General features: G+C 38.9%; 1 protein-coding gene across 1 annotated transcript in view; it reads right to left on the minus strand.

The window, feature by feature from the left end:
• The window catches only part of IPCEF1 (interaction protein for cytohesin exchange factors 1), a 128,022-nt gene that overhangs the window by 83,005 nt on the left and 36,173 nt on the right, over window positions 1-8,844 (minus strand). The window contains exon 2 of the mRNA XM_015560017.1: window positions 6,865-6,907. The gene's annotated coding sequence lies outside the window, so the exon portion shown is untranslated. The remainder of the gene's footprint in view (window positions 1-6,864; window positions 6,908-8,844) is intronic.

An 8,844-nucleotide genomic window follows, 5' to 3' on the forward strand; every position in this document is an offset into this window, starting at 1 on the left:
TTTGCCACAATGTCTGGTTTAGAAAAGAGTCCATGAACCAAGTCGGGCTAACCAGGAAAGTCTGCCCGGAGTACTGAAAAGGAGACTTGCCTTTTTCCTGGGGTCAGCAGTGGCCATCTGGGTTCCCGTGGGGAGGGTAGAGAAGGAAGCGAACTGTGGGAGGCAGAGCTCAGAGAGAGGGGGGAGGAAAGGAATCTTCCCGTGCCACCCAAGGTGAACCAGGAGGATTTAGGAAGATGGACGCTTGACTATGTTTTGTGAAAGTTCAGCTTTTCCAATGAATATAGAGAAATCTAGAAGTTTACAACAGGATAAAGAGGTGTTATCTGCAAGGAAACCAGGAAAAGAATGCCATCAGGTTTCTTATCTGCAACCTAGGACATGAAAGGATATTCAGCAATGCCTTCAAAGTTCTGAGAGAAAAGAAATTGGTACAGAAAATTCTATTTCCAGTCAGGCACACAATTGATCACGAGGGCAAGACAAAGACATTTTCAGAGATGTTTATTTCTCAGGTACTGTAAACAAGAATATCGCTTGATAAAACAATTCAATAGAGTGGAAAGGAACTTTAAGGAGAAAAACATGAGATACAAGAAGAGGAGAAAAACATGAAATTAAAATTTAGAGAAGGCCGAGCATATAATAGTGGGGGAAAAAACTAAGTACACAATAAATAAATAACACAAAATAAATAAACTTTAAAACTGTTCTAAGTATAGTTCCATATCCCTAGTTCAATATCCCATGAACTGATTTTGCAGTCAATTCTCATTGTGTTTGGAGCGACATTTTCTTTCAAGTTATGGTCTTATTGAAAAGAAAAAACATACTATTAATAATGATTTGTGGGTATATAAACCTATAAAGGCCCTTTTTTCAAGGGACATTTTTTCTATTGTTGGTTACATCTATCTATAACCTCAATAATCCTTGCTTTATTTACCCCTACCTAAAGGTAAAAAGTAAAAATTGTGCAATTAATTTTAAAAGATTAAAATAACTTAACTGTATTGTAAAACATAAGGAATTGTAAGTCTGACTGATTTAGGAAGGAGAGTTATTTTACAGAGATGCCTAACCAAGGATTTCCAGCGAAGTTCATTGAAGAAGAAATTGCCAGTGCTCTCTGCATCTAGTTTGTCTCTCCTTTCTCTGCCCCTGGAAAGACCTCCAGCTCCATGTGGTTAGGAGAGGCCATGTGACTACTTCTGACCTATGGGCTCTGTCAGGGGAGAGGTGACCTGTGACATTTCCAGTTTGGAGAAGAGTGTGCATGCTCCACACTCTCTCTTCCCATCATGCCAAACCCTGAAGCCACTTTTGCCATGGTAGCGCCACAAGGTGACCATGTGTTCATGTAACCAGCATGGGATATACAGTGTGAATGAGAAATGAAAGTTTACTGTGTTAAGCCACTGAGGTCAGGGTTAATTTGCTACCACAGCCCAGCTAGCCTAGACTAACGAGAGTTTTCTGTGCCTCACTAATCATTAACAAAAGTCCTTTCTAAATTTTTTAAAGTTGTATTTAAAATTTTCCTATGTAAACTGGCATACACACAAGGTAGTTAATCCCTTTTCTGGACACTTTAAAAGGCGGTTTTACTAGGAAAAGCATTGCTATTTCTACGGAGGATAATAAACTAAGGGAAAACGAAATGTCTGTCACCAAGAAACCACTTGCTTCCAGAGTAAGCTCATCCCACCTACTCTCTCCTCCCACTGTACATAAACAGTAAATGCAAACAAAGAAACAAACAAACAAAAAATACTGTCTGGAAAGGTACCCCACTCATTTGTGGAAATAACCTCAAACTATTTAGAGATTTTCCATTAATACCTATCAGTTTTGGAATTGGATCCTATCCCTTAGAAAACTATCTTCATATTTTTGAACCAATTTTAAGAAAGCACAAATATTATTAACTAGAAAAAAATAACAGCTCAGATATCAACCTGCCCTCTCAATAATTTGAAAAGCTTGCAATTTCTGTTTCAAAGAATAATTTCTAGATAGTTTTATGTCTTCAGCTAGCCAATTCTCTTTGTAACGTAGTTGTCCCCATTCCTGTTCACATTGGTATATTTTGTGCAAAAATATTATGAGCCTTCAAGAATAAAACACACGTGGTCATCTATTCCTTTACTGCCAGCACACTGGAGTTTAACATAGAGCTTATTTTAAAATCAGCCAAGAAATTCTTGGAGTTCAAGTTGTTTTTCCATTAGAGGTATGAGACTTGGCATAACATGTTTCTGCTCTGGAAAAAGTCCACTGACACTCTGAATCACCTGGGAACATAAATTAACATTAAATAGATCTTAGCACATAACTCTCAATGGCACAGCAGGGAAAAAAATAATAGGAAAACTATAACCTTGTTTCCAAAATGTATTCACATAAAACTTCACAATATTCACTGCCCAGTAGGACTATGTCAAAATAATTAGACAAGCAGTCTATATTTAAGAATTCTGAGAAGACTGTTGGTGAGAATATAAGAAGGGATAGCCACTGTAGAAAACAGTATGGTGGTTCTACAAAAAATTAAAAATAGAATTACCATACGATCAATCAATTCCACTTCTGGGTATACTAGTATACACAAAAGCATTTGAAAGCAGGGTCTCAGATATCTATACATACATATTCATGCCAATGTTATTCACAATAGCTAAAACATGGAAGCAACCCAAGCGTCCATCAGTGGATAAATGGGTAGGTAAAATATGGTATATACACACAATAAAATATTATTCAGCCTTAAAAAGGAATGAAATTCTGCAATATGCTACAACATGGATTAACCTTGAACATATTATGCTAAGTCAAATATGCTAGATGCTAGTCACAAAAAGATAAATACTACATGATTCCACTTATAGGAAATACTTAGAATAGTCAAAATCGTAAGGACAGAAAGCATAATGGTGTTTTCAGGGGCGTGAGCAGGGATTGATGGAGACTTGTGGTTTAATGGGTATAAAAATTCAGTTCTCCAGGATGAAAAGAGTTATGGGGATGGATGGGAAAGGTGGTCGTGCAACAACACGAATGTTTAATACCACGGAACCACACACTTTAAAAAGTTCAGACTGTAAATTTTATGTGTATTTCACCACAATTTTTAAAAGTGAAAATTTAAAAAAAAAGAATCCTGTACAGAACTCAAAATAACCATGAGGCCATCAATTTAGACACACATGAATGAGAACTAAATAGAAAGTTTGCTCCCACTACTTGCTCTTGGACTAAGAACTATGCTTGTCATATATCAGGGTGACTCTATAAACAAGGCTCCTTCACTATTGCTTAATGACAATGGAAAAGATGAAAATTATTCATATGCTTTTGCATCGAGTTGGAGGACAATTGATTGCCCTAGTAGCTGGTTCAAGACTTTCTGTTAGGTAAACATCTAGCTTGACTCAAAAAATGCCAACAGCAAGACCCTTGTTATAATATCTGGAATCCAGAAAACACAGTGAGAGGAGGCAATGAGAGGAAGATGGAAGATGGAAAGCAGCATGATGGAGGTGACACCGCAGTGTTGGTATAAGCAGAGAGCAGTGAAGAGTCAATCTTTGCCTTCACGTGGGCTTCCGGTGGAGCCAGCACAATCAATGCATAAGGATCCCTGAAGAAATCCGTTGTTGGGAATTTGTACAAATCATTGCCAGATGTGCTTCATTCTTTTTTTTTTTTTAAATAATTTTACCATTTTATTTATTTACTTATTTATTTTTTAATCCTCACCTGAGCATATTTTCCCATTGACTTTTAGAGAGGTGGAAGGGAGAGGGAGAAACAGAGAGAGAGAAACATTGATGTGAGAGAGACATATCAATTGGTTGCCTCCCGCATGCACCCCTACCAGGGCAGTGAACCTCCAACCGAGGTACGGTCCCTTGATTGGAATCAAACGTGGGACCCTTCAGTCCACAGGCTGACTCTCTATCCACTGAGTCAAACCAGATAGGGCTGTGCCTCATTCTTGAAGGCCATAAATTTGGGGGATTAGTGTCAAATGCATAAAATCTCCAAGATGCACAGATGCCTCTGCTGTTGACAGTTGTGTCTGTTCATCACCATCGTAACTAACAGTTATTGACCGCCTAGCTACTACCTACCAAATATTGTTCTAGAAGCTATATTCATATTAACTCATTAGATCTTCCCACCAACTTTATGAGGTACTATTATGATGTCCATTTAATAAGTGAGCAAAGTGAGGCACATAGGGTTAAATAATGGGACCAAAGTCACACAGCTAGTATGGGAGACAAGGTTCAAACCCAGGCCATCCGAGTTCAGTTCCTGCTCTCTTCACTGTTATGCTACTAAGACCTGGTGCACAAAAATTTGTGCACTCGCGGGGGCGGGGGGGTCCCTCAGCCTGGCCTGTGCCCTCCCGCAGTCTGGGACCTCTCGGGGAATGTCCACTGCTGGCTTAGGCCCAGTCCCTGGGGGATCAGGTCTAAGGTGGCAGCCAGACATCCCTCTGGCAGCCCGGGAGCCCTTGGGGTATATCCACTTGCCAGTGGGGAGCAGACCTAAGCTGCAGTTGGACATCCTTAGTGCTGCTGAGGAGTTGGGAGAGGCTCCCGCCACCACTGCTGTGCTAGCAGCCATCAGCCTGGCTTGTGGCTGAGCAGAGCTCCCCCTGTACACTGACCACCAGAGGGCAGCTCCTGCATTGAGCGTCTGCCCCTGGTGGTCAGTGTGTGTCATAGTGACCAGTCATTCCTAGTTGTTCTGCTGTTAGGGTCAGTTTGCATATTACCTTTTTATTATATAGGCTAGAGGCCTGGTGCATGGATGGCGGCCAACTGGTTTGCCCTGAAGGGTGTCCCGGATCAGGATGGGGGTCCCCACTGGGGTGCATGATAAGCCTGGGTGAGGGGCTGAGGGCTGTTTTCAGGCTGGCCACGCCCACAGGCTGGAAGCAGGTATCTGGGATTTATTTAACTTCTATAATTGAAACTTTGTAGCCTTGGTCAGGCTTGAAACCTGCGTTGCCCCTGGCAACCCGGGTTCCCAGCCACTTCTTTAGTGGAGGTCATGCCGGCTGGAAGCAGGTATCTGGGATTTATTTATCTTCTATAATTGAAACTTTGTAGCCTTGACCAGAGCCCAGTGCCGGCCAGGGCAGGCAGGAAGCTTGGCTTCCTCCATCACTGGAACAACCCAAACCTCCTGCTCACTCCAGCTCCGTGGCCGCCCCCATCTTTGTGATGGAGTAAGGGAGTGACAGTTAATTTGCATATTACTCTTTTATTAGATAGTATGTCCCTGCTTCTGTTCAAGATAAGATTTCAATGCTTAACAAGACTCCAGTCATCTAATGTGGTCATGGGTGGCGTAGTTGGTTATCATCTTCCATAAGAAGTATCAAGTTTTATATTACAAGAGACCATAGAGTTTATCTAACCCAGTTTTTCAACCAATGCAGGGTTTCCTCATAACACACCTTTTCTGGTGACAAACCAGCCTTTTTCTAGATACCTTTCATGATGGGAGGCCCTAAATATGAGGATCAGAAAAATGTTTTACTGGAAATACTTCTTGACAACTTTTGAAGATGTCATTTTTGTCAACATCTTAAGGTAACCAGTTTTGTAAATCATCAATGAAATATTTGAGTATGAAAAGTATCACTTAAAATTCCTCAATGAAACATCAACTATTATGGCAAATAAAGCATTCTTTACTAGACTAGGAACATGGGAGTCCCATTTACTGAGTTATACAATCTGTCTCATCAATAAGTGCTTACCTTAGTACACGTGTGTGGAAACAATAGGAATATATATCTGAAGACCTCTGAACAGCTAAGATATGCACCAAAACTAATTTTTTGAGAGTGAGTTAGACCACCAGGGCCATGGGTTTTAACAACTATGGAAGGGCAATAGTCACCAAAAAGAATGATGGTGACTAATAGGTCATCAATAACAATGCTTCAAAGGCAGTTACAAGAAAATTTAAAGTGATAGGAAGCATATAATGGGAGAAACAGTGATTATTATTGTTGTTGCTTGGCTCATAGAGAAAAATAGCACTCAAATTAATATATTAATATTTTCAGAAAATATACCAGAATTCCAGTTATATCCATAGAGTCGGGAAAGAATGTGTCCTTGATAGAGAGCTGTGAAGAGAATGCTTGCCTTGTGTTCCCCCGCAAATTTAGGATTGTATTTCATCTTAAAAAGGAGTTAAACCAAACAAGAAATATATTTCCCAGTCAGGAGCTAAAATACCTAATTCTTTTCAAATCATTTTACAAATAGAAAATCAAAGGAATAACAAGAAAAATTACACCCTTGCCCATATCATTGTTTTTTTACTTTAAAATCAGGATCATCTTAAAATTATTTTATTTTTATATTATATCATATATAAATATTTTATTTTTAATTATTAGTAAATTTAGATCAATACATGCTTCATGTGTAGAGCGTTCAATTTACTATTGGGCATCTAAACACATAGTTGCTTTTAAAATAGATTTTTCATATAATTATAATTCTATGATACTTTGATAATTATGGTATATTCCTAATCATTGAGGGGGTCAAAAAAAGATAATTCCATAAACAAATCACTTTACTAAACAACTCTCCCACTGAAAAGTAATCACCACCACAAGTCCATTTTCAAGGAAAATCTAGAAGATCAAATATAATTGATTATTTATCAATACTATTAGCTTCCATCCGCATTAATCCTAACCTAGTGATAAATATACCTAGGCTATTATGATTCGGTTCACAGATTAGAATAACAAAGTAGAATACAGGCCCTTCGGGTCATAAATATCACTAACAAATGAATTTTGAAGAATTTTCAATTACATACCTAGAGCTATGAGCTTCTTCGATCCGGTGATGTTGCCTCTGATCTGTACAAGAAAAAGACAAGAAGGGGTCATGAGATTTCTACCTGAACTCAACTGCCTAAGAGGCAGTCAGAAGCCTTCCATGTCCATCAACTCCACGAAGTGGCAACAAAATAGTAACTTGGTCGTCATTATAACTGCTATCCAGTGTCCCTCCTGCAGAATGAGACAGAAAGTTCTTCTCATAGAAAAGACCTGGGCAGTAAACTAGCAGGGAATCATTAAGCTGAGATCCCCTGGAATTAAATGTTTTCTAAAATATAAGGCGAAAATAATGCTCTAATCCTTCTGAACATTCCCCAAGATACATTTTCATTTTGCTTTAAGTGCGGGCATTCCTTCCATTATTGTGCTTCACGTTATTTCTCTTCACAGGTCTTGTTGTTTTTTGTTTTTTGGTGTTTGTTTGTTTTTTATGTGTTTGTGTATTTTTTACAAATTAAATGTGTGTGGCAACCCTGGGCAAGCAAGTTTATTGGTGTCATTTTTTCCAACGGGTCAGATAATGATTAGCATTTTTTAAGCTAAAGCATTTTTTGATTAAAGTGGATAGAGTGTTGTTTTAGACATAACGCTAGTATGGCTCACCCAATGGACTACAGCATTGTGCAAACATAACTTTTATATTCACTGGGAAACCAACAATTTCACTGAACTCTCTTTATTGAGATGTTCACTTTATTCTGGTGGTTTGGAACGGAACCAGCAGCATCTCTGAGGCATGCCAGGACCTTGAAAGGCACGCACATGGATCTGTTTTCCTGGCATTTTGCCATGGGAAAATGTTTCATGTTAGCAATAATAATAATTCCACTTACTGCCTAAACCATATATTTTAAAAACACAGATTTTTTTAAAATTTCTTTTTAAAAGCAGTTTTAGGCTTACAGTACAATTGAGAGAAAAGTGTAGGTATGTCCCACATACCTCCGTCCCCCACACATGCACAGCCTCCCTCCTTATCAACATTGCTCTCCAGGACGATACGTTTTTACGCAGGACGAACCTTCACTGACACATAATAATTTCCCAAAGTCCATGGGACGTGTAGTCGTATCATGTTTTTTGTTTTAATTTATATTTCCCTGGTGGCCTACAGTGTAGAACATCTTTGTATTAGCCATTTGCCATTTGTATATTTTATTTGAAATCCAGGACTCAATCAAAGCTCATTTATTGCATACAGGGTTGGGCAGAAATAGGCTTCCAGTTGTTCGTGTGGAAATAATACCTTAATGAATAAATACTAATACAGGAATAAACTGTTTCACATACATGCAACTGTAAACCTACTTTTGCCCTACTCTGCATATTGGCCTGTATATGTAGTTCCCTTTGTCTTTGATGATTGACATTTTTGTGGAGTCCAGGCCAGTTGCTCTGCAATGTCCCTCAGACAGGACAGTTGTCTAGTTGTTCCCTCACAATTAGGCGAGGTGAACATTTGGCAGAGGTACACACTGTGAAATTGGAATGCTTCCCCTTCTCTTTATATATTAGGAAAAGCACAAAATAGGTTGAATTGACATTTTCTTTCAATAACACCTAATGATGGTCTCCTATAAAGCAAATTTGGTGCTACAGTTTGCAACTTATAAAATGCTTCGACATGAATTAATTTATTCAGTTTGTACAACAACACCATGAGGTAAGTATTTTTAATCACTTTTTATCTCTTCTTTGTTTAAAATTGGTGTTAGAGGGAGGAAGAGAGATCAAGAGCAACAGCAGGAGAGAAACATCAATGCGAGAGAGAAACATCTATCAGCTGCCTCCTGCACATGCCTGACTGGAGATCTAACCCACAACCTGACCAGAATCGAACCCGCCTCCTTTTGGTGCATGGGATGATGGTCCAATCAACTGAGCCACGCTGGAAATTTATCCAAGTTTATAAAAGCAGTAAGACTACTTCTGTGACCAAAATTTAAGCACAGAAA

The sequence above is a fragment of the Myotis davidii genome, unplaced genomic scaffold (assembly GCF_000327345.1).
Source record: "Myotis davidii unplaced genomic scaffold, ASM32734v1 scaffold1494, whole genome shotgun sequence".
Classification (NCBI taxonomy): Eukaryota; Metazoa; Chordata; class Mammalia; order Chiroptera; family Vespertilionidae; genus Myotis; species Myotis davidii.